This window comes from Lithobates pipiens, unplaced genomic scaffold, assembly GCF_037356315.1.
Source record: "Lithobates pipiens isolate NorthernLeopardFrog02 unplaced genomic scaffold, aLitPip1_a1.2 Scaffold_16, whole genome shotgun sequence".
Lineage (NCBI taxonomy): Eukaryota > Metazoa > Chordata > Amphibia > Anura > Ranidae > Lithobates > Lithobates pipiens.
The window spans coordinates 520,684,933-520,711,870 of record NW_027507748.1 but is presented as its reverse complement, the minus strand read 5'-3'; positions in this window follow the sequence as shown (position 1 = coordinate 520,711,870).

Below are 26,938 nucleotides of genomic sequence, written 5' to 3'. Positions count from 1 at the left end.
GTGTACATGGCATAAGCAGTATAACAGCGCAAACCCAATTTCTGTGCGAGATGAGGTGACAGTCTCTTTTTCAGATACTATTATTATGTTGTGGGTCTGCTACACACACACCTTTTTTTTGTTGTTAATGTATGTAGTGCATTACTGACAAAAATATTGCTCAATTTCAGCACCATGACAGAAATGTGAGGAGTCAAGAAAATGGCGTGATTGAGGCAAATTAAAAAGCACTGTGGGTGTTATTTACTAAAGGCAAATCCACTATGCACTACAAGTGCACTGAAAAAGTTCACCTACAACTGCACTTGGAGTGAAAAGTGGATTTGCCTTTAGTAAATAACACCCATTGCCACAGAAAACAACAACTTTACTACAAATACTACTTTTGCGCATTGAAAAAGGAAGCCACACATTGTTCATAATTAAACTTTTTACTCAAAGTACATTCACATGTGCGTTTATAAAAGGGTTTTACAACAAACCAACATATTTGGTGTATATAACATTATTTTTGGTAACATTAATATAACTTGCCGTTTTTGTGTAAACAGGCATGCATCAAAGCATAAAATACAGAACACAGGAACTTACAAAGTTCAACTTTAAAAAGTGAAGACAATATCAGACATGAGTATGTACAAACTCTGTTGATATTGCCTTCATCACATGGGGTGTGACACCTGTAAAAGCCAAATTTGGAAGATGCACACAAGTCATGAATCAAACTGGGCATTTTCCTCCTGATCCCATGCCTGTGTCAGCATGTGCTATCTCCCATCATGGGGGATCAATGTACGTGTTTTGGGGGTGGAACCCCTTCATCTCAGCCACTTTAGTAGCAAGGAAGGGGTTGCACCCACAAAACCCGTACATTGATCCCCCATGAGGGGCGATAGCACATGTTGACACACTGTGTGCATCTTCCATATTTTGCTTTTCTAAAAAATATAAAAGTGTTTTTAAAAAAATGAAAATGGATGCCAACTAGTTTTAGGTGTTTCAGATTCTCCCTAAAACATCAATGATGCTCTTAATTTTCTGTTGAACATCATTGATGTTTTCCTTTATATTATCTAAATCGCGATTGCACCCCATTATCTCCCCGATGATGATCTGGGCACTTTCACTGGTAAAATGCGATTCTTCTTCCACAACAGCCACATCACCTAAAAATAAACCAAAAAAACACTGTGTATTATAAATATGCAGGCATACATTGATTAGCTTACCTGAAGCTGTGGTCTCAGACACTCACTGTTGTGTTGTCGATTTCGCCAATTTCTACAATCTCTCCTTCCTCCTCCTCCTCTGCTTCTGGTGTTGGTATTTCCCCTTCTTTGGGAGGTGGGGGTTCCTGATGCCCTCAGACGTCCCGAGTCTTCTCTCCCCTATAAGAATGTAAAAAAGGAATACTTAGCACACTAAGGGCAGAAATAGGGATATGAAACATTGCTTGGAAAGTGTCATACTATTGTGTTTTTTGGCAGAGTCCAAAGCTGAAAACATTGTTTTTGACACTTTCTAAAGCTGGAATACTTACCTGTTTTGTGAACAAATGTAGTCAAGTGCAACTTGCCAAAACTTCGTCTTTGGTGTGGGCTAGCGAACTATGTTTATTACGAACGATTGAACCCATGAACATGAAAGTGGCCATTTTAAACTGTACAACATTAAATCAAAGCACATGAAGCAGTATGCAAGCAATAATAATAATATGAACACATGATGACTATTTACTTTTTTGAAGAACTCGCTTGATCCTTCTGTACTGATCGTGCTCCCTCAGTTTCAAGTCTGACCAGCGTTTCCTCAGTTGATCCATGGATCGTCTTACCCTAAAATTCTTCTGAAGACTGTTCACAATTTTAGTCAGTTAGATCTTGGCCTTTCTGACATTTGGGTTTGGGTAAGGTCCATACTTCCCATCATAGTCATTCCTCTTCAATATGTCCACCATCTGCAACATCTCTCCAAAAGACATATTTGAGGCCTTAAATCTTCTCCTCCAGGATCGGGACATTTCTGGCTCTGGGCTTTCCTCGTCCTCCTCCTCATTACTGGTATACTTTGTGCGCACCTGCTGTGTCTCCACCATGTGCTCTCCCACTGTGCTGAAAGAGAAGGGGTGGGGAATAGACTAGAAAGAATGTCAGGGGCGGGCGGATTTTCACGCATGCGCACTGTATATAAAATGCAACACGTGTGCATCATACGTGCGATCTGTGATTGCTGATTTTATAAAGTGTTTTACATATCAATAGACAGTAGTGGCCAAAATATTTGGGCCAAGAATGAAAAATGCTGGACTCAGAATGATAATCTTTTCTATTTGTTAACAATTTGCAACAGTCCAGAGCTTAAAATTGTGTTTGTTTGATAAACCAAAAACTAAAACTATGTCCCTTTTTCATACACAGGAAGGCTTCAGCCAGGAGGTGGCTGTGGAATGTGGCAGCCAGGAGGTGGCTGTGGAATGTGGCAGCCAGGAGGAGGCAGGGGTAAGTGGCAGCCACGAAGTGGGCAGGCCTAGGAGCCTGACTCAATCACAGGTCCCTCCCCTCCGCCTTCCACCCAAAAGGGCCAGAAAGGGGGGAATGTGGAGGCGTTGGCGCTCAGGCTAATTGGGGAGGCTTCTGCAGTCCTAAAAGCCACCCCCACATATCAAGAGGCCTTTGCCACCTTGGCTGCGTGCAAACTGGACCAAATGGAGGAGGGGCAATTCCTCATGTGTGAGGAAATAATTTGCCAAACTTTAAATAAGGGGTTGAAGGGCCAAATGACACAAAAAATGCACTTGTGTGACTTGGACCATGCTTCTCCTCCTCCTTCTGCCACACCTCCAGCACCACAGCCACAGCCTGGAAGGAAGCGTGGAAGGAAGACCAGAGAGTGATGACCTGGGTTCTGTCTGGTCTGACAGAAGATGTAGGTTCTTGTATGACCACAGCTTGGGGACATAGATGTCACCTGCTGCTGTTACGGATTTCTTGGACTTCTGGACCAGACTGTTCTCCCTTAGATATGTACTCCTCAGGCCACCAATTTTTGCCTTTAAATAATTGATGTGTGCCCTGTGGGCCAAAGGCTTCACCCATTTCCCCAGTTTCTCCAGTGTTGCCTCCCTCTTTATTTGTTTATGACACCTAAATAAAGTTTTTTTTTTAGTTCAAGAAATACTTGCCTATGTGTTTCACTTAAAAAAGGACAGTTTATTTGTGAGTAGGCAGGTACATTTCAAAAATAACAAGTCAAATTAACAAGGGGCACCAACACCAAACAACCTACTAGAGATTAAAAAATACAACAATAAAATAAAAAGTTAAAAATGGTGTTGTGGTAAGTTGACATACAAAACACACAAATTGACACACAAGATGAGCAAAATGCCAAAAAAAGAAGATCTTGATTAAAAAAACAAAAAAATTTATAAAAAATGATTTGCGAGATCTGACAAATAAAAATATTCTATTTATAAAATCAGGAAAAAGAATAAAGAAATATGTTTTGGAGAAGTGTGCATGGGAATATGAGCAGCAAAACAACTTCATTCTTCTAGCATTATAAAGAAAAAGAGAATGCGCTGCATTAAGCACTTAAGGACCGCCTCCTGCACATATATGTCGGCAGAATGGCACGGCTGAGCACAAGCACGTACCTGTACGTTGCTTTTTAAGTGCCCAGCCGTGGGTCAGGAGCGAGCTGCTGGCAACATAATATACAAACACAACATGGGGTTAAAGAGTATAGAGCTTCCAATTCTTCAAAAGGAGTTTTCAGAGATGAACCATCTCTGATAACTATAGTGCGCCAATTTTGTTTTTTTGTTTTGTATCTACTTTTTTTGTCAGAAGCATTGTCCTCTAAAGCAGTAGTTCACAACTCCAGTCCTAAAACACACCCAACAGTCTATTTACATTGATTTTTTAATTTACATTTTTAAGTTTTGCAGAAAAACAATACAGCATAGATGGCGCAAATCCATCCATGGTAAAAAAAACAACAAAAGGTATTCAATCCGACAAACTGAAATAGCTTCATAAAATATCATTATTAGCAAAAGTATAGGATATTGTAGGAGGCACACTTGAAAATAAAAGAACTCAGAAGGGAATATATGTAGAGAACCAAAAGAGAAGGGAAGAAGGTGGGGGAAACCCCAAGAGAGGGGAGAGAGATTGAAGGGAAAAACATCAACAAAAGGGATAAGGAAAACAAAACAGCCAACCCCTATCGATAACAAAAAAAAGTGAACGGCATGTTAACAAATGAGTATCGTAGCAATCCCCTGGTCAACCATTCCCACACCAAACAGTGACAGAGTAAACATTGCAAAAAACGGGATGCACAAAATAATAGTATCAGTTGTTTGTACTATTCAGAGGACGTGAGATCTATCCATAAAGCCAATTACATTCATTTACATTCATTTTGAAGCACCTGTGCAAGGTGAAGGAAATCCTGAAAACATGACCTGCTGACTAAGGTTGGGAACCTCTGCCCTGAAAGTACCTAACTATGTATTCTCACTTTTCCCCCAAGCAAACTCTAACACATTGGCTCAGTTTTTTTTTCTTTTTGATTTTGCCACAAAATGTCTAAATGTGTTCATGTGACGATGAGTCCTCCTTATTGTGAAATTTTTTCCCAATTTCTGCTGTTTTGCTTTCTTTTCTGCTATCACTAGATCCAATTTTAGTTTTTTTTGCTAAAGAGTTTAATGAATTAGTAAGATATTCCATTATCTGCTAAATTGTATTCTATGTTAGCAAAAGTACTTTAATTGTTTTTGTACATTTAAATTCAAACAGTTCTGATACAAATGTTGTTAACCTTTGTCACATTCCAAGTTTTTCATCACATTTTCACACGCTCCTTTTATCCTCAAACTGAGACACATCTTTGTTAATCTAAAAACCTTTTCCTGCATTTCCATATTCCAGATATTGTTTCAGTGCGATTTTTGTCCAAAACAATCTCACTTCTATTTGAGCTAATGGGTAGGTTTGCTGTTAATCCCATAGGTACTTGTTATCCTGCAATCAACTTCAGTTTTAACTAATGCATTAAAAGAACAATTGATTGACTTTCAGTACCCCTTTACTATTAAGTTTTAACTCCATTCGAGAATTCTCACTTGAAGTCTCATATATTTTGCCTTCATGTGCTAGCTATACAAGCTATAGTGCACAAATCGAAACACTGTGTATATTTATAATGAAATTTCAGGAGTCAGGGGACCTAGAAATAGAAAATATAGTATCTCTGTTAAAATGTATATAATGCCCTAGAAAAAAAGTTAAGATATATGTTTAAAGGCTCAGTTTACCTTTTTCTTTATAAAATCCAGCTCTCCTATGTACCAATATACCAGTAATGTACCTCTGTACCACAAAAATACCAGTTTTCTTTGGTTTTGAAGACCAGTCCTCACCTCCATCCATGGCTGTAGTTTGTGGATCACTTCAGAAAAGTCCCGGTAGACAAAGGACAGACACACAGGACAGACCAGCCAGTAGGACCTAGGAAAGGGTTTAACAGCTGTCCTCATTCGCACACCTTCATCCATCAACAACGTTTTCACAGCTCCCCCGGCATTCCTCCATGTGTGAATTTGCCAGACTAGCCCAGCAACCCTTCAGATGGGCTCAGGGTGCATGTTAAATTTCCTGGGGCCACATGCAGCCCACGGGACACCCTTGATGTAGTGCAAGAGCCTGCCTGATTGGATTTATGATATATCCTCCTATTATATAATTTTGTTAAATATAAAGGAGATTGTACAATCAGATTGTATAGTGTATGGCCACATTTTTACATCTAAAATTACCTAGTTGCACTTTCAGTGCCATTAATTGTTTAATGGCACACCAAACACAGAAGAAAACACACATTTTGCCACATGAAAAAACAGGTGACAAATGCAGTAACAAATTTACAAAAATACCCTATGAGTTACTTTGCCAGGTGGAGCGCAGTCCATTGAAATTGACTGACTGTCCTATGTATGTCACAGGAAAAACAAGCCAAAAAACATGCACTTCCACATATCCAGGTGTGAATTCCTGAAAGTGAAAATGGTGCGTTTACAGAAGAACAATTAGGCTCCATTCACAATTTACATTCACATTCTGTATTTCCAAATGCATGGCAAACTGCACAGAAAATTTGCTCTTTGCCATGTGTTTCATAAATGCTGCAAATGTGCATAATTTTTGTTTTGTCATCACCACGTTAAAGGCTCCCCAAGTGCGGAAAACACTCTGAAAACTGCAACACACTATGTGGCTCTCCAAAAATAGTTCTGAAGCTTCTTTGGGGTGATTGTTGTGCGTAGGGCAGTCTATTCAGTTGAATGGGCTGCCCTATGTTTGACAAGGGAAAACACTCCAAAACACACAAAAAAATATACGCAGTAATGTGGGTTTTTGTTAGGTGGAGATATGAATGAGACATCATAACTGAGTGTGTCCGTCCACGCCCTCCTACGTACTTGTATAAAGATGCCATACGCTATGCAATCTGATTGTACAATATCTGTACAATTTCCTTTAGATTTACCAGAACTATGGAATAGAGGACACACCTGAACAATCCATTCAATTTGTAACAAATCAGGCAGACCCTTGTACTACATAGCTTATGGAAGATCTAAAGGAGATTGTACAATCAGATTGTATAGGAAGTGGGTGGAAGGTGATATTGTAATGAAGGAGCTGTGGTCCAGAGTGCTGAACAACCTCTTCTGTGATGCATCAATGAAGTTATGGCTTTTGGGAGATGGCCTAATAGGAGGTGAATGCTGATACAAGCTACAGGAAGTGATGTAATCTGAAAATCCATTCAAAGATACAACAAGACTGTCAAGATTCTAAATATCATGTGAATGAGGTAAGTGAGAGAAAAGCACATTGGGAGGGCTGGGTCAGGAATGGCATTGGAAAATGCTTTTATTATGAAAAGTGAAATTCTGCCCAAAAAGGTGAAATTATCATTTTAAGTATAACTAAAGGCGCAACTTTGTTTTTCGTTTTGAATAGAGTGGAGAGCGATTAGAACCCCTGTCATTTTTTATTGCTGTCTGTGCCCTGTTAAGGAGATTTACACTATTTGTCTTGTTTACCATTATCATTAAAAACGTGAAAGTAAAATAAAGTCACACATTTTAGCTTGTCGAAAGAAAAGTAGTAATGGAGACACTAGTTCTGGTGACCTAGGGGTCACCAAGGAATTCCCTTAATTTGCAGGGATTTCCTATCACTTCCAGTTTGGCTTAAAAACAGGCATTTAAGAGATATCTCTGTAATGACACACAGATAGGGAAAAAAAATCTGACAGAGGTTATAACCAGGAATGAGCCAAACACCCCCGATTCGGTTTGAACATGTGAACAGGAAAAAAATGTGTTCGAACACGTGAACACCGTTAAAGTCTATAGGACACGAACTTGAAAAATCAAAAGTGCTAATTTTAAGGGTTTTAACGGTTAATATGAAAGTTAAGTGTTTGGGGACCTGGGTTCTGCCCCAGGGGACATGTATCAATGCAAAAATAAAACGGCCGTTTTTCCGGTAGCAGTGATTTTAACAATGCTTAAAAGTGAAATATTCCTTTAAATTTCGTACATGATGGGTGTCTATAGTATGCCTGTAAAGTGGCACATTTTCTCCATGTTTAGAACAGTCCCTGCACAAAATGACATTTCTAAAAGGAAAAAAATAATTAATTCAAAACTGCTAGCGGTAATAATGAATTGTCGAGTCCAGGCAATAGAGATAAAAGTCATTGAAAAAAATGGCATGGGATCCCCCCAGTCCATTATGAGGCCCTTCAGGTCTGGTATGGATATTAAAGGGAACCCTGCGCCAATTTTTTTTAAAAATGGCGTAGTGGGCTCCCTCGAATTCCATACCAGACTCTTCAGGGGGGTCGGGATCTGGGGGCCCCCTTGTTAAAGGTGGCTTCCAGATTCTGATAAGCCCCCCACCTGCAGACCCCCACAACCACTGGGCAAGGGTTGTGGGGGTGAGGCCCTTGTCCCCATCAACATGGGGACAAGGTGCTTTGGGGGCTACCCCAAAACACCCTCCCCGTGTTAAGGGCATATGGCCTGGTGTGGTTCAGGAGGGGGTGCTCTCTCATCCCCCCTCTTTTCCTGTGGCATGCTAGGTTCGGTGCTCGGATAAGGGTCTGCTATGGATTTTTGGGGGGACCCCCACGCCATTTTTTTTATTTTGGCAGGGTTTCCCTTAAAATCCATACCAGACCTGAAGGGTTTGGTATGGATTTTGAGGGGGACCCCTATGCTATTAAAAAAAAATTGGCATAGGGTTCCCCTTAATATCAATACCAGACCTGAAGGGCCTGGTATGGAATTTGGGGGGACCCCCAGGAAATTTTTCTTTTAAATTTTGGTTTGGGGTTTCCCTTAATATTCATACCAGATCCAAAGGGCCTGGTAGTGGACTGGGGGATCTCATGCCATTTCTTTTATCTGTATTGCTGGGACCCAGCAATTCATTATAGCCGCTAGTAGTTTTAAATGACCTTTTTTCCTTTAGAAATGTCATTTTGTGAGGGACTGTTTTAAACACGGGAAAAATTAGCCACTTTACAGGCATAATGTAGACACCCCCCAGGTACGAAATTTAAAGGAATATTTCACTTTTAGTGCTCATGCACACGGACGTTTTAAAAAACTGGCTGCAAAGCTAGCTCCGATGCCTGGAAAAATTGTTAAAAACGTGATTTTTACCGCGTTTTGCATTGGCGTTTTTGCGCGTTTTTTAGCGTTAGCATTAAGTAGCGTTTTTTAAGAAACACATCTCTTGGCTATAGCACTCAGAAAACAAAGAAAATATGTTGCGCGTTTATGCGTGTTTTTGCGCGTTTTTGCGCGTTTTCCCGCGATTCACGTTTTTACAGCTCTAGCTCCACGCCACGGAACGCACTGGTCCTGGGTTTTTTTTACAGCTTAAAAACGCCTATGCCATTTGCAGCTCAAAAACGCCTAGGTGGGCATGAAGCCATAGACTAACATGGACAGCCGTTTTTAAGCTGCAAAAAAAACTCAAAAAAGTGGCTGTAAAAACGTCCGTGTGCATGAGGCCTTATGTTTTCACTTTAAGCATCATTAAAATCACTGCTCCCCAAAAAACTGCAGTTTTTAAAACTTTTTTTTTTTAATTGATACATGTCCCCTAGGGCAGGACCCAGGTCCCCAAATACCTTTTATGACAATAGGTTGCATATAAACCTTTAAAATGAAGACTTTTCATTTTTCATGTTAATGTCCCATAAACTTTAACAGTGTTCTGGCAGCTTTTCGAATTTGCCCCAAAAACCGCATATTGTTCAGGGTTCACAGAACATCCAAACAACCAAAGTTTGGCCCAAACTTATGCTCAGGCTGAACCGTTTGCCCATCCCTAGTTATAACCTTCCCTTGCTCTATGCAGAATGAAAAAAAAAGTTGTTGCTATAATTCTACATTAATTTCACTTTGTGAATAACACAGTGTATTCTAGACACGTTACTACCATTCATCTTATTTAAATTGTAACAATGTAAATTGGTAGAGGAATTGCTACAATAATGTACTTGCTGTTAATAGAATGAATATGTGATTAGGAAGACCATGACAAAGTGAGGGTGTGGAGGTAGAAGCAATCCAAGTGATATGTGTTAATAAATTGGTAGACGCTTTTCAGCACAAACAAACCTTGACAAAAAGTGTAAATTCATGTAAAATGGTCAATTCCTTTTGTTTCATTCTGTAAAAATAAGGAATAAAGCTGAGAGTGCATTGGTTCATCTCATCAAATTGAATTGTGTATTGCTTGTACCTAAGAGCATCAGGCTTGAGATGTGTCTAAATTGCTGTGAAGCCAGTTCCCTATCAGCTGGTGAAACTTTCAAGTGCATAAGGTCACAGTAATGATTTAACTAATTTCTATATGAAGGGCATTGGCCATCAGCTGTACTTTCTGTTGACCTGGGTATTATGGCTTATGACTTCTGAGGAGCTCTAAAAAGAAATTACAATTTCAGGCAGGCAACTAAGGGTATAAGAATGCCTTTCAGGATGCCATTGTACCTATTATAATAAATGGAAAGGGTAACTGTAGCCAGGCTGTGGACATTCAGACATCTTCATACACTCAACAAGCTGTAAGTAAGCTTTAAAAGCCCTCACTAACATTTGGAGCAATTAATCCTAAAAGTTAACAGATGCACCAAAATCATCATCTAAATATGGATATATTATGGTAGATTTTTGAACAGACATTGGCAATTAATTTAATAACAAATCAATATTTCGGACTTTCAGGTTCATCCAATTGTCCAAAGGAAAAAAAAAAAAAGAAGGAATTTCAACTAATTCGAAAGAAATTATAGTGAAAACAATGAATGATTTTGACATGATTTGTTCATTCATTAAAGGTCTAATGAAACAAAAGGTCAATTCAGAATAAATCTTACAGTCCAATCAGCCGAATAATTTTGTGCTGGAGGTTGGATTATTGGCAAAGTGCATTCCTAAGAACTGAATGAGAAGAGTGTTGTATTGTATTTGAGCAGAGGAGAAGAGATATTGTTATTGTGTGTGTTAATGGATACAATAAACAAACAACTTTCCAAACTACGAATTGTTATCACAAATACATATACATACATACATATTGAATCAAATCAATATACATACAAATCAAATAAATTTGGTATAAAGAATATCGTCACTCTACAGAAATATCAAATTATCCAAAAACAAATTAATGTAACATAACGAATATAACAGAACAAAATTATGTTTTTTAAAAATCAAAAGCAAAACAAAACTAAACAAAATTTACCATTGTGCACAAGTCTAATTCATACAAACATTCATACAAATAATCTTCATACATTCAATGACTGGATGACTGTTGTTCAAATGTACAAATTCTTGTTTGCTTTAAACATTTGATTTTGGAATTTGATCAAATAATTGTAAATTTTATCCCATTATTGATTAGAAAATTGAACCAATGCTCCTAAAATGAACATTTATTAACAAAATGTGACTATTCTATAGCCAGCTTAAACCAACAGTGACTTGGCTGTCTTCCAGACTTCCAGTCTCTAATATAAACATAGAATAGGTGCTCTAGAAGGGAATAACAGGGTGCGGTTAGCTGCCGAAATCAGTGATCCCACTTAAAAATAAAGAAAATAGTTTACAGTCCTTAAGTTCATAAATTTTTGCTCAAACAAAATGTTCACAATTACATGCAGCTTCTTCTTCTCACCATTGGATATAATCTCCATGCAGTAAACCACATAAAAAATTGGTCTCTCACCAGCTAATAAGACCCTGAGAAATCAGTGGCTCATATAACACATGATGCAAGTAAACACGTGAGCACCAGATGTTGCTCAACCTTCTCTCAGGTCCACCTTATAAACATCCATCTGTGTCCAAAATAACTGTGTCCCAAATAACTCAAGAAAATGTTATAATAAAGACCCAACCCACAGTGTAGTAATTCATAAAATAAAATTACAAAATAAATATATGCTTATATTAAATTAATGTGCAGCAGCTCTAATCACCAGTGACATGAAGAAAACTGCAAAGAAATTAATTCACTTCACCACTATTCAATACCCCACATACAAATAGACTCTCACCAGATATTGTGACCCTTGGATCTCAGTAGTTCATATCAGGCATGAAGGAAAGGGTCATGGCTCTCAGACACCTCTATCCTTCTTTGGAATCTGCTGTCCAAACCACTATCAGTGACTTCAGAAAAAAAGGAAAGACCAAAAGCAAAGCTCATAGTGTAGTTTGCTAATCAACCCATTATTTTTTTTCTTATATATATAATTACAGGAGTAAAAAATTGCAGCACTGTTATTGGTATATAAAATTGGTAACATTAGATGGCAGATACACAACTTCCTGTTCTGGTCAGCTACTGACATCACTTCCTTGATCTGTTTCATCAAATGGACTTTGTTAAGAAGCTGAGTGGATGAAGAGAAGGTTTAAAGAAGTAGAAAGGTGCCTGGGAGCTATGTCCAATTACTTCATGTTTGATATGAACCCCTGAGATCCAAGGGTCTGAGTATATAGTAAGAGTCAATTCACATGTGGGGTATTTCATGGTAGTGAATAGGGATGAGCCGAACACCCCCCGGTTCGGTTCGCACCAGAACTTTCGAACGGACCCCAAATTCGAACGAACTTTAGAACCCCATTGAAGTCTATGGGACTCGAACGTTCAAAATTAAAAGTGCTAATTTTAACGGCTAATATGCAAGATACTGTCCTAAAAAGGGTTTGGGGACCTGGCTCCTGCTCCAGGGGACATGGGTCAATGCCTAAAATGTTTTTTAAAATGGCCGTTTTGGCGGGAGCACTGATTTTAATGATGATTAAAGTGAAAAAAAAGTGAAATATTCCTTTAAATATGGTGCCTGGGGGGTGTCTGTAGTATGCCTGTGAAGTGCCACGTGTTTCCCGTGTTTAGAACAGTCCCTGCACAAAATGACATTAAACGGAAATAACACCATTTAAAACTGCTTGCGGTTTTAATGTTATATCTGGTTCCTGCAATATGGTTGAAAATCATTAAGAAAAATGGCATGGGTAGCCCTCCCTGCCCATTACCAGCCTATTTGGGTCTTGTACGCATATTAAGGGGAACCCTGTACCCATATTAAAAAAAGGAAATGCGTGTGGCCCCCAGGCCCTATATACTCAGAAAAGCAGTATACAGGCGGTGCAAACAAGACAGGGACTGTGTAGGTTTGTTGTGTTAAGTTGAATCTGTTTGTAATTTTCAACTGGTACATTTTTAAAGTGTAGCTCCAGTCAAAAAAACTATTTTTAAGCTTTTTGGAAAACATAGGGAAGGGTTATCACCCCTGTATAATTTGTTTTGTCGTCCATCTTTTTTCATCTCACTTGCTGTTGTCTCCTTCCGTTTGCAAGTAGGAGATGTTTGTAAATTGGATGTTTGAAAGTAGGGGCCTGCCCTATATGCTCTGCAGAAATGGCGGAACAAGGTGTTGGTTTTGCCACAACATTGTAAGCCCTCAAAGTGACTCTTGGTGGGCGCTGGAGCGCCCTGCTGTGAATGATTATATCAAGAATTGTAATTACATGCCATTGTTGAACAGTGGTAGAAAAATTGACCTTTGGTGGTTGTGGTGTTGGTGCCACAACACTATAAGTCCTCACCGTTACTATGGGTGGGCACAGGAAGGGGCCCTCCTGTGAAATATTTTATCAAGAATTGTAATTACATGTCCCTGTTAAACAGGGGCAGAAAAATTTGGCCTTAGGCACTGCTGCTGGTGCCACCACACTGCAACCTCTCCCATGTACTCTAGTTTTATTGCAGGAATTAGCCCTGCTGCAAAGCATTGCATCAAAAATTGTACTTGAACGCCCCTGTTAAACAGGGGCAGAAAAATTGGGCCTTAGGCACTGGTGCTGGTGCCACCACACTGCAACCTCTGCCATATACTCTAGTTTTATTGCAGGAATTAGCCCTGCTGCAAAGCATTGCATCAAAAATTGTAATTAAACGCCCCTGTTAAACAGGGGCATAAAAATTGGGCCTTAGGCACTGGTGCTGGTGCCACCACACTGCAACCTCTTCCATATACTCTAGTTTTATTGCAGGAATTAGCCCTGCTGCAAAGCATTGCATCAAAAATTGTAATTAAACGCCCCTGTTAAACAGGGGCAGAAAAATTGGGCCTTAGGCACTGGTGCTGGTGCCACCACACTGCAACCTCTGCCATATACTCTTGTTTATCGCAGGAATTAGCCCTGCTGCAAAGCATTGCATCAAAAATTGTAATTAAACTCGCCTCTGTTAAACAGGGGCAGAAAAATTGGGCCTGAGGCACTGGTACTGGTGCCACCACACTGCAACCTCTTCCATATACTCTAGTTTTATTGCAGGAATTAGCCCTGCTGCAAAGCATTGCATCAAAAATTGTAATTAAACTCGCCTCTGTTAAACAGGGGCAGAAGAATTGGGCCTGAGGCACTGGTACTGGTGCCACCACACTGCAACCTCTGCCATATACTCTTGTTTTATTGCAGGAATTAGCCCTGCTTCAAAGCATTGCATCAAAAATTTTAATTAAACGCCCCTGTTAAACAGGGGCAGAAAAATTGGGCCTTAGGCACTGGTGCTGGTGCCACCACACTGCAACCTCTCCCATATACTCTTGTTTGATTGCAGGAATTAGCCCTGCTGCAAAGCATTGCATCAAAAATTGTACTTAAATGCCTCTGTTAAACAGGGGCAGAAAAATTGGGCCTTAGGCATCACCCAGAACCAGAAATGTTCTTCCAACATATCAGCGGAGGAGGAAGAGGATAGACAATCAACATAACAGGACAGTCACTCAGCATCAGCATAGGCAGTCTTGAAGGGATGTGATATTTCAAAAAAAATTATTCTGTTACATCAGCTTCAGGTGCTTGGTAGCTGTGGGTGATCCAAGACTGATTCATCTTGATGAAGGTCAGTCGATCAACTGATTCAGTGGACAGGCGCACCCTGTGATCGGTAACAAAGCCACCAGCAGCACTGAAGGTGCGTTCCGAAAGAACGCTGGATGCAGGACAGGCCAGTAGCTCAATTGCATACTGTGCAAGCTCTGGCCAGTGATCCATCCTCAAGACCCAGTAAGCCAGAGAATTTTTGGTGGGAAAGGTGTCCAAGTCTGACCTTGCCCCTAGGTATTCCTGCACCATGTAAATCAGACGCTGGCGATGGGTGCTGGAACCGATCATACCTTGGGGCTGCGGACTAAAAAATTGTCTGAAAGCATCAGTCAGACGGCCACCTTCTCCACCGCTCCTTCTGACTGATGCCTCAGCAACACGTTGTCCAGGACCAGGAGTTTGTAACCTCCCAGTCTCTGGGAACGCATTGCACAGACCTTTCTGCAAGGCCTCCCGGAGATGTCTCATCCTCTGCTCCCTCTGCGATGGCAAGATAAGGTCGGCAACCTTACCCTTGTACCGTGGATCAAGGAGAGTGGCCAGCCAGTAATGGTCCCTCTCCTTGATCCGAAGAATACGAGGATCCTTCCGCAGGCTTTGCAGGATCAGGGAGGCCATGCAGCGTAGGTTAGCTGAGGCATTCGGTCCGGAGTCCTCTGGGTCACTAAGGACAACATGATCCGCAGCTACCTTCTCCCAGCCACGTACAAGTCCACGTGTTTCTTGGGACTGTAAATCATCCCTACAAGACTGCTGCTGCTGCTGATGCTGAGTGCCAGCCTCCACCTCCATGCTGACACAATCATCCTCCTCCTCCTCTTCCTCCTCCTCATCCTCTTCCTGTGTGATGGGTGGCACAGCAGGAACACTGTCTGGATAAAGGGGGCCTTGAGAGGCAAGGAAGTCCTCCTCTTCCTGCCTCTGTTCTGCCTCAAGTGCCCTGTCCATTATTCCACGCAGCGTATGCTCCAAGAGGTGGACAAGAGGTACAGTGTCACTGATGCATGCACTGTCACTGCTCACCATCCTTGTGGCCTCCTCAAACAGTGACAGGACAGTGCACGCATCCCTGATCATGCCCCACTGGCGTGGTGAGATAAAACCGAGCTCCCCTGACCCTGTCCTGGTGCCGTAGTCGCACAGGTACTCATTGATGGCCCTCTGCTGTGTGTGCAGCCGCTGCAGCATGGCCAACGTTGAGTTCCACCTGGTGGGCATGTCACATATAAGGCGGTTCTTGGGCAGGTTCAACTCCTTTTGGAGCTCAGCCAGCCGAGCACAGGCATTAAATGATCGGCGGAAATGCACACAGACTTTCCTGGCCTGCTTCAGGACATCCTGTAAGCCGGGGTACCTGCCCAAGAACCGCTGCACCACCAGGTTAAGGACGTGAGCTACACAGGGCACATGGGTCAGTTGTCCCTGTCGGAGGGCGGAGAGGAGGTTGGTGCCATTGTCACAAACCACCATTCCTGGCTTAAGCTGGCGTGGCGTCAACCACCTCTCGGTCTGCCCCTGCAGAGCTGATAAAACATCCGCCCCAGTGTGGCTCCTGTCCCCCAAACAAACCAGCGCAAGCATGGTATGGCATCGTTTTGCCTGCGTACTTGCGTAGCCCCTGGAACACCTACGAAGCACCGCTGATTCTGAGGACAGAGCACTGGAAGAGGCCATGGAGGAAGAAGAAGAGGAGGGGTGGAGGAGAGAGGAGTGTCACAACCAATAGTAGCATTTTGGAGGCGTGGTGGCGGAACAACCTCCAACACTACTGCACCTTGTCCTGCATCCTTCCCAGCTGCCAGAAGAGTGACCCAATGGGCCGTGAAAGACAGGTAACGTCCCTGTCCATGCCTGCTGGACCATGAGTCAGCAGTAATATGCACCTTACCGCTGACCGCCCTGTCCAGCGAGGCAAGGACATTGCCTTCCACATGCCGGTAGAGAGCCGGAATCGCCTTCCGTGAGAAAAAGTGGCGTTTGGGGACCTGTCACTGAGGAACCGCACATTGTACAAACTCACGGAAGGGGGCCGAGTCTACCAACTGAAAAGGCAGCAGTTGAAGTGCTAGCAATTTAGCCAAGCTAGCATTCAACCGCTGGGCATGTGGATGGCTGGGAGTGAACTTATTTCGCCGGTCCAGCAGCTGGGGCAGGGACATTTGCCTGCTATAATCAGAAGTGGGTGTACCGCTAGCAGAGTTCCCGGAAGCACTTGGCTGTGACACACCTAATTCTACACCTTCATTCCTCTCAGAGCAGGTTTCAGAGAGGACTGAAGGTCTAGTGGGGTTGGAGATGCCAGCTGATGAGGAGCAAGGAGAGGTCCGCTTTGTTCTTTGGTGTGGGTCTTTGAGGTACGCTTGCCAATGAGCTGCATGGCAGGTCAACATATGTCTGGTCAAGCATGTGGTGCCCAAGTGGCTGATGTTTTGGCCACGCGAGATACGCTTGAGACATATGTTGCAAATAGCAGCGGTGCGATCTGATGCACTCGTCTCAAAAAAGGCCCACACCAAAGAACTTTTAGAATAACGCGCAGAGGCAGCGCCCTGCACAGGTGGAGCTCTGCGGTGTGATTCAGTCGGTGTGCTGCCCCTAAGCTTGCCCCCGGAGGGCATCCTGCCTCGTTGGACATGTGCCTCCTCCTCCTCCTCTTCTCTCCTTCCAGGCACCCACCTGGAGTCAGTGCCCTCATCATCCCCTCCCTCTTCATCGCTGTAGCAAACCTGGTAGTATGCTGCAGCTTGTGGAACATGACTGCCAGATTGCTGTCCTTCTTGAGCATCCCCTCTCTCTGCGCTCACGCTACTGCCTTCCTCTAGCTGAGTGTCATCATCAGAGCCCACAAAACACTGGGCATCCTCCTGGAGCATGTACCCAACACTGTGCTCAAAGAGTTCAGGAGACTCCTCAGGAGGACGTGGTGGGTCTAGGGAAGGAGTCACTGATGATGACATTGAGAGGAGGGAAGACGATGCATTGGCAGCTGCTTTGCTAGTACCCTGAGACTGGGTGAGAGAGGATGAGGAGGATGAAGAGGGCTTGGTCATCCACTCTACCAAGTCGTTGGCATGTTGCGGTTCAACATGTCCAGCTGCTGAAAAGAAGGACAAGCGTGTCCCATGGCCACGTGCTGATGACAATGCACCGCGTCCACGACCAGCACTGTTGTCTCTAGACACAGAGCCTGCTTGCCCTCTTTTATCGGCTCATGCCTGTCTGCCTCTCCTTGCTGGCCTTCCAGACATGGTAATGGCCTGAAGGGAGTTGGGTAAAACAGCAGTGTAATGGAGTCACACAACACCCACTAAGCCCTGCAGATGGCTCTATTAGAGAACAGCAATAAACGGTAGATACAGGTGTATATTGTGCTGGAGTCACACAACACCCACTAACTCCTGCAGATGCCTTTATTATAGAACACCAGAGAAAAAGGGGTATACTGTAATTGAGTCACAAAACACCCACTAAGCCCTGCAGATGGCTCTATTAGAGAACAGCAATAAAGGGTAGATACAGGTGTATATTGTGCTGGAGGCACAAAAAACCCACTAACTCCTGCAGATGCCTTTTTTATAGAACACCAGAGATAAAGGGGTATATACAGATGTATACTGTGCTGTGCTGGAGGCACACACAACTTCCAATAACTTCTGCAGATGGCAAGTGGGCTCAAATAGAGAAGAGCTATGTAGGTGGATATAGCGGTGTGTACTGGGTACAGAGCACCCAGACAGCACGCACAAGCTCCTAACACTACTGACTGCAAGCTCTATTATAAAAGATAGATCACTAGCTATATAGGTGAGGTGAATATAGCGGTGTATACTGTGGTCAGGGCACACAGACAACAACCACTACACAACAGCAAGATCGAAAATCAGCCGAAAACGATCGGTGTGTACTGTGTTGAAGGTACACAGAACACCCACTAACTGCTTCAGACGCCAACACACTACACTAGGCCGCCGCGCTGGCGGCCTTATATAGTGTGGGGCGTGTACTACACAACCTGAGCTATGATTGGCCACAGGCATCCTGCCTGTGGCCAATCATGGCTCTCCTCGCTGCTGGCGCTGTGATTGGCCAAGCATGCGGGGTCACAGTGCATGCTTGGCCAATCATGAGCCAGCAATGCACTGCGATGACGCAGTGCATTGTGGGCCGTGAGCGCCACACGAATTTGGCGCGAACGGCCCATAACGTTCGGAATTCGCCGAATGGGCGAACAGCCGATGTTCGAGTCGAACGTATGTTCGACTCGAACACGAAGCTCACCCCTAGTAGTGAACTGTTTTGATGAGAAGAGTTATTTGCACCTTTGTTCATGTCACCGGTGATTAGCGCTGTTGCACATTAATTTCATGTAAGCATATTTTTAATTTTGTAATTTTATTGCAAGAATTACTACACTATGGTTTTGGCCTTTTGGTCTTTTTTAAAACATTTCCTTGAGTTACCTGTTTAGAAAGTAGACACGAGAGGAGGGAAGCAACATCTGCTGGCCCCACTCTCTTTCACAATGTGTTACTGTATATGACCCATTGATTTCTCTTATGCCTTGTACACACGGTCGGAATTTCCGACAGAAAATGTGCGATCAGATCATGTTGTTGGAAAATCCGACCATGTGTGGGCTCCATCTGACTTTTTCCATGGAATTTCCGATGGACAAAGTTTGAGAGATGGATCTCAAATTTTCCGACAACATGATCCGATCGTGTCAATTCCGATTGTGTTGAAATGGATATTTTGATGATAGGCAACTCCTATCCTCATATTGATTAGTGGTTCCAAATTATAACTACTGCAGTAGGGAACAGACACAAAAGATACGCTCAGCATCTTTCCAAATAACCGTTCTCCTTTATTATGACGCATTTGAAGGTTTTTATACACATGATTACGTAGGTATCACATTAATATTACAATTGTACGGTTATGGTAACAAGGGGCGTTACATAGGCAGGCTTATTCTAATCAGAACTCGAAAGAATGCAAAACATGTAATGAAAACATTATTAGTGCCGTGTGCACAGTGAGGGCATTGTGCAATACATATAAAATAGAATACAATTATATACAGAACCTACAAATTGCCATTACAGTCTCCTCTCTTTTGACCAATATTTTGATCACTAACCATACCTGCTATCACCTTTAACCTGGAACCTCCACACGCTTAGGTGGAGGTAGTCCTGGCCAAAGAGGCAAAAAACTCCATTGTGGAGAAAATAATAGCTGAGCAGCTTTTTTCATTACAAAACGACTTTTCATTGTGAAAAACAAATGATTGATAAGACATATTTACAGAGTACTGGCTGTACACTCCTGTGGCCAGAATGGCCTTCTTTTTTTTTTTTTTTTTTCTTTTGCATCAGTTTATAGCACGCCATAATCTCTCATCAACAAATTTGTGGCAAGCTTTACGCCCTTGTAATTTTTGGTGCCCTTCTTCTTATCGCCACTATTTTGCCTATTGGCAGAGCTACTTTGACATCACATGCAATCCTTTTTTTTTTTTTTAACATTTTCCTCTATTTTATTTTTATTTATTTTATAAGAATTTCGAAGAAGTAGAAATATTGCAAAAATATGCTTCCTATTCCATAACCTTATATCTTCCCGTCCCCTCCCCCTCAGATCTCCCTCCCAACCCCCCCCTCTCTCTCTCCATCTCTCTCTCCCGCTCTCCCCCTCCTCTCCCCTCGGGACCACTCATTCTGAGACATTCCCTTGTTTTCTTAAACTCCAACCATTTTCCCCATTTGCTATGATAAATTTCCACTTGATCTCCTCTTCTAAATATTGATTCCTCCATTGATCTTAACCACTCTATTTTAGCTAACCATTCCCTCATGGATGGGGGTTCAACAGAGCCCCATCTCTTTGGGATCAGGCTTTTTGCAGCAATCAATAAGTGAGGTATCAATGAATTTTAATATTCCCCTATTGTTTTATCTGTGTCATGAAATAGACATGTCCAAGGATCCTTCTTTACCTGTTCCCCTGTTATCCGGAAGATGTTTCCTATTATTTTCTCCCAATAAGGGCCGATCTTACCACACTCCCACCAGATATGTGCAAAAGTTCCCACCTTATCACAACCCCTCCAGCATAGTGCTGATATGTCCGGCCTTCTCTTATGCGCTCTTTGTGGGACAATATACCATCTTGCCATTAATTTAAATGACATTTCCGCTGACATATTGTCCTTAGATATTGTACCTGCTATTCTTAAGATCTTCTTTCTACGTTCCTTATCTCCCAGAGTACCCAACTCTTCCTCCCATTTTTTCAGAAACAGTGGTTCTCCTGGTTCCTTTTCCTCCTCCAGAATTTTATAGATTTTGGACAAACTTTTTTTTTTACAGCTCGGGTCTGAAAGCATTCTCTCCATAGGTCTGAGATCTCCTTCCCCGCGGAGTGGTCGGGGTAGCGCCTGAACAAAATGTTTAATTTGTGCATATCTCCAGCTGTCTAATTTCCTACATCCCCATTTTTGTCTTATTTCTCCTAAAGTACAAACTCTGTCCCCATTCATCACATCTTTCAAAAAAATATCATCCCTTTTTGCCCATCTTGTGAAATAAACATATTCTTCCTTCCCTGGTTTAAAAAAACTTGTGTCTAATAAAGATATTAAAGGTGAATTGTGCTGCCAATGATTTAATTTGCCCACTTTATCCCATATTCTAAACAAATTAGTAGTTAGTGGGTTAGTGCTTCTCCCCAAGTCACGGTAGTCCGGAGGTATCCAAATCCTTTTTCCTAAATTAACTCCACTTTGTGTTTTCTCTATATTTACCCACCCTTTATCACCTTTATCATACACCCAATCCACCACCCGTGAAATTACTGCTGCCTGATAATATCTTCTAAAGTTCGGGGCGGCTAATCCCCCTTCTACTTTCCCCCTTTCCAGAGTCGCATATGAGATTCTAGGATTCCTACGTCCCCATATATGTTTTAAAATTAGGGTTTGGAGTTTCCTAAAGAACTCCTGCGGAACTTTTATTGGGATCATTTGGAACACATATATCAGTTTTGGTAAAATAAACATTTTCAACGCGTTTACTCTTCCTATTAGCGACAGGGGTTTATATCTCATGCGTTTAATACATTCTTTCACCCTATTTAATATATCTGTATAATTAGCTGCGTATGCGGATGACAATGTGGGTGTGATTCTTACTCCCAGGTACCTCAAATCTTCCCTACACCAGATGAAGGGGAAGAACCTCTGGAGTTCCTCTTGTTCTTTTTTTGCTACCGTTATGTTCAGAATCTCAGTTTTTGACATATTGATCTTAAAATTTGTCAGCTTCCCATATCTATGGATCTCCCTGATTATGTTTGGCAAAGTCACCCTGAGATCCGAAACATAAAATAATATGTCATCCGCATACGCAGAGATCTTATACTCTTCTCCGCCCATTCTCACCCCCCTTATGTCTCCATTCTTCCTAATTGAAGCCAACAAGGGTTCCAAGGTGAGTATAAACAGCATTGGAGACAGGGGGCATCCCTGTCTAGTTCCATTGTATAGCTTCACTACCGGGGAGAGGTTACCGTTAATTTTAATTTTTGCCGACGGGCGGGAATAAAATGCTTTTATCCATCGTAATATTTTTTCTTTTAGCCCCAAATATCTTAAAGTCTCAAACATGAAGCCCCAGTCTACCCTGTGGAATGCTTTTTCAGCATCCACCGACAACAGGGCGACTGGGGGTCCACTGCTCTCTACCCCATGAATCAGCATTAGGGTTTTAAGACAATTATCCCTCCCCTCCCTGCCCGTAACAAACCCCGTTTGGTCCCTATGGACCCATTGGGGAAGCAACGGTTTCAGTCTTTCTGCTATCACTTTTGAGAATATCTTCACATCCGTATTCAGAAGAGAGATTGGTCTATAACTCCCAGGGGTTGTTGGCTCCTTCCCCTCCTTTAATATCAAAGTTATGTAAGCCATCAATGCCTCTTCCCTCAGATCTTCCCCTTCTGCAACTGCATTCATATACTCGCATAATTTGGGGGCCAATATCTTTTCAAACTTTTTATAATATAAAATTGGAAACCCATCCGGGCCTGGGCTTTTCCCTATTGCCATTCCTCTTATTGCCCTCGCCACCTCGTCTACCGTGACCGAGGTCTCCAACATTTCCAGCTCTTCCTCTGGGACTTTAGGAAGATCTTTTCCTTTTAAATACTCAATAGTATCCTCCTTATCTCTGTTTTTCTCCTTTCCCTGTCCTACCTTATATAGCAGGCTATAATATTTATGGAAGACCGTCGCTATTTCAGGGGTGGAGTGCTTCATTTCCCCCTTTTCATTTTTAATTTTGGGTATGAAAGACGCATTCCTTCTCTCCCGCACTACTCTCGCTAACCATTTCCCAGGTTTGTTCCCCTCCTGGTATCTTATGCTCTCTGCCCAGTGGTTAACTCGCACCCTTTCCTCCTCCATAAGTTCTTCTAATTGTAGCTTCTTATCTTTTAGCTCTACTTTCTCTGGGATCCCCTTTGATCTAGTTTGTTGCTCCAGTTCCCAAATCTCCTTATTTAGATCTTGTAACCTTTTCCCTATTTCCTTTTTTTTCCCTGTCCCAATGCTTATTAAGATTCCTCGTATATATGCTTTGTGGGTCTCCCATATCGTACTCCTCGTAACCCCAGGGGAATCATTTCTTATAAAAAACTCTTCTAGTTCTATTTCAATTCTACTTCTAGTTTCTGGGTCCTGGATCAAAGCTTCATTTAATCTCCATGTCTCTCTTTTAGCCTGATCTATTACTAGCTCCAGCTGCACCATGACTGGAGCATGGTCAGATAAGGAGATAGATTTTATTACTGTATCTTTGAGTGCTGGGAGCATTTGATGTTCAATCAGAACATAATCAATTCGGGTGAATGTCCCATGCACCGAAGAGTAGAAAGTATAGTCTCTGCTGTTCGCATGTTTAATCCTCCAAGCGTCAACCAACTGAAATTCTAAGAGCAGGGCCTTTATTTTTTTATATCTAAGCTCCGGCCAACGCGGGGACCCGGCTGAGGAGTCCACCCGAGGGTCGATGCCCATATTCAGATCTCCCGCTACTATCAGTTTACCTTTTTTAAACTCCGCTAATAGTTCCAAAACCTTCCTTAAAAATGTATCTGGGTCCCTGTTTGGGGAGTATATATTCGCAAAGGTGTATATTCCATCCGATAGTTTCCCTCTTATAAACAAGAATCTCCCTTCCGGGTCGGCCATCTGTTTCTCAACTTCAAACCTAACACTTCTCTCAAAACCTATTGCTACCCCCCTGGCGTTACATGTTGTAGAGTCACCGTAGAACCATGTTGGGAACCCCCGGGACGTCAGTCTCCCTTTAGCCTCGTGTGATAAATGTGTTTCCTGCAGGCAGACCACATTCGCTCCATACAATTCCAACTCCCTATTAACTCTGAACTTTTTTTGGGGAGTGCTTATACCCCTTACATTATATGTTATCAATTTCAGTCTTGTCATATCTCACTGATCCCCTCCCCCTCCTCTCCTCCCCCGCCCCTCCGGGGAGGGAAACATCCCCCCCCCTCCGGAGGTCGACGCGGGGGAAGAGAGAAGGGGGGGGCGAGAGAGCAGGAGAGAGAGCACCTAAACCCTGTTTGAGAGAGAGATTACCCCCTAACCCACCCCCCCCTCCAACCCCCTCCCATCCCCCCTCCCCCCTTCCCCCTCCTCCATTCGGAGGAGTGAACAATTTCCACATTTGTTCCTCGCTTAGGTGTCCCGGTGACCCACAGGTCACCTTTTGCCCACCTAGCATTCTTTGGGAGGACCGCCTCATTCACGGCCTGTCCACGTGCCCACACCTCCCCCCCCAACTCCCCCCCTCACCCGCCAATGATGGTAATTATACCCCCCCCCTCCCCCCCCGTCCCGGACCCGAGACCATTGCACAACCCTACTAATTCCTTCGTTCCCCAACACCTCCTCCCATCCTGGTAGTGCTGGTGGGGGGATTTCTAACTTATTACAAAAGTCCGTTAAATCCTCTGGGAACCTTAGTACTGCGGAGCGGCCGTCTCTCCTTCCCCTAAGGCATGCTGGAAACCCCCATTGATAGGGGACATTTAGTGACCTCATCAGATCTGTCAGGGGTTTAAGGAGCCTTCTTCTCCTCAATGTTTCCCCTGCTAGGTCCGAGAATATCTGTAACTCCGCCTCCTGAAACAAAATTTTGTCCAACCTTCGGATATTCTCCAACACTAACGCTTTATCCTCATAGAAATGGAATCTAATTATTACGTCTCTTGGTTTTTCTGTGGCTTGGGCGCGGTATCCCGTGACTCGATGTACTCTGTCTATTTTTAATTTGTCATTCTCCGCCCTACCTAGAATGGGATTGAACAAGTCCTGCATCACCCTAGGGAGCTCTTCGTTTTTAAATTTTTCTTCTAGGCCTTTTATCCTTAAATTTTTCCTTCTTCCACGATTTTCTTGGTCCTCGATTTTATATAGGATCGATCTGTTTGTTTTTTGGGCTAATTTCACTTGTTCTTTTAGATCCCTCATATTTTGTTCATATCCATTCATTCTTTCCTCCAACTCTTCCACCCTTCCTAGCACTCGGCCAATATCTGTCTTAATCCCAGCTATATCAGATTTAAGTGATGTTTCAACCTTGGTCAGTGCCTCTGTAAATACCTCTCTCAGCATGCTCAGGCTCACTTGTGGGTCTGCCAGCACTAGGGCTCCTTCTAATTCGGGTTGGATTTCAGGTTGAATTTCGGGTAGGGGGGAAGCCTCTCCTTTTCTCCCCAGTTCTTCCCTTTTTTTGCCCTTATCTTCATCTCGGGAGCTTACCCCCCCCCATCCTGGTACTGATTTGGGCCTACTTCCTTAGGCTTTCCCGCTCCCCGTACTTCTCCCGTGTCTATAGTTTTACTAATGCCTGCACCTGATTTTCTTGATGTCTTCTGGCTAGGGGTTTCCTGGCTGCTTTCCAACACACTTGTCTCCCCCACTAAGTATCGTTGTATCCCCCCCGGGCTAACAGGTCCCGTACCCCCCCTTTTATTCATCTTCCCCGGCATTCTCCTTTATTGCAGATTAACACCAAGATCCAGGCCCTGTCCCTTTCCCTGTGACTCTTATGGGGTCCGGGTTGCTCAGATCACTTTCTGGGGGCGGGATACCTCACTCCCTTGTACCTGTATGCCTGCAGGCAACTACAGGACAAAATTGCTGTCAGGGAGTGCTGGATGAACAATGGGCGAAGGACAGACAATTGTGAAATGAGCCCCCAACCAGACCGCTATTTTATGCCTCTATATGAAATTTGTAAATAGAGGAAAGAGAGGGAGAAAAAAAAAAAAAAAGAAAAGAAAAAACTCCGCATAGCATTACTGATTATCAGTCCTTCAAATGTCCATCTGTTCACCTCTCATCATTCCTCCCCCTGCAGGGTTTATATCCAGCTAATCAAGCAGTGTTGGTAACAATCTGATAGTTCCAGAGAAGGAGTCACGTTAAGAGCAGTTGTTAGCGGGCTTATATATATATACACCTTACCGCTTTCCAAGAGAAGTTATTACAATAACAGCTTCTAGTCAATGATGATGACAAAATATGCAGCCGACCATCACCCCTCCTTTCCTTCACACAGATTGCTCAGCTATCATTGCTCCTCCACTCTGTCGCTAATTATCTCATTCATAGCCTTACCGGCCTGTGCAGGGGTGGAAAGGTCCGTGTCCGGCTAATCAGGCGATATTGGTAGTACACTGATAGACAAGTAGTAGGTGTCACATTAGCAGCAATCATTAACCAGCTTATACATGTATGTACCTTACCACTTTCAAAGAGAAGTCTTTAGAATGATAACTTCTGATCACTGATGATGACCAAATCTCCAGCGGGCCATCTCTCCTCCACTCATCCATACGGTTGCTCACCTCTCACTGCTCCTCCACTCTGTCAATGATCCTCTAATTCTTCGCCTTACCGACCTATGGGGGGTAGAGAAGGTCCGTGCCGTCAAGCCTTCTCCGCGGAAAGGAGGGGGGGGGGGCGTAAGGCTTCCTACAGAGCCACCTTCCCACCGCTGTGTCTCCGTTTCACAGGAAGCATTCTCCGCTCGCTCTCTCTCCTGGCTTGATCCGGGGCGTCCGCCCGCCTCGTGGAAGCGAACAGCTGACGGGCCAGAATGGCCTTCTAGCTTAATTGCTGGTATGCTGACTTATCAGCATATGTAAACACAGACAATTCTACATAAAATGGAAGAGGTACAAAAGACAAATATGACTTCAACATGGCTAAACTACTTTTCAAATATATGTATCCCTTACAATTAAAGTAACTGAGTCAAAAAATACCCTAGACTGTTATCCCAAGAGGGAAACAAATCAAACACAGAGATTTCTTTAATTTAGACATTTTTG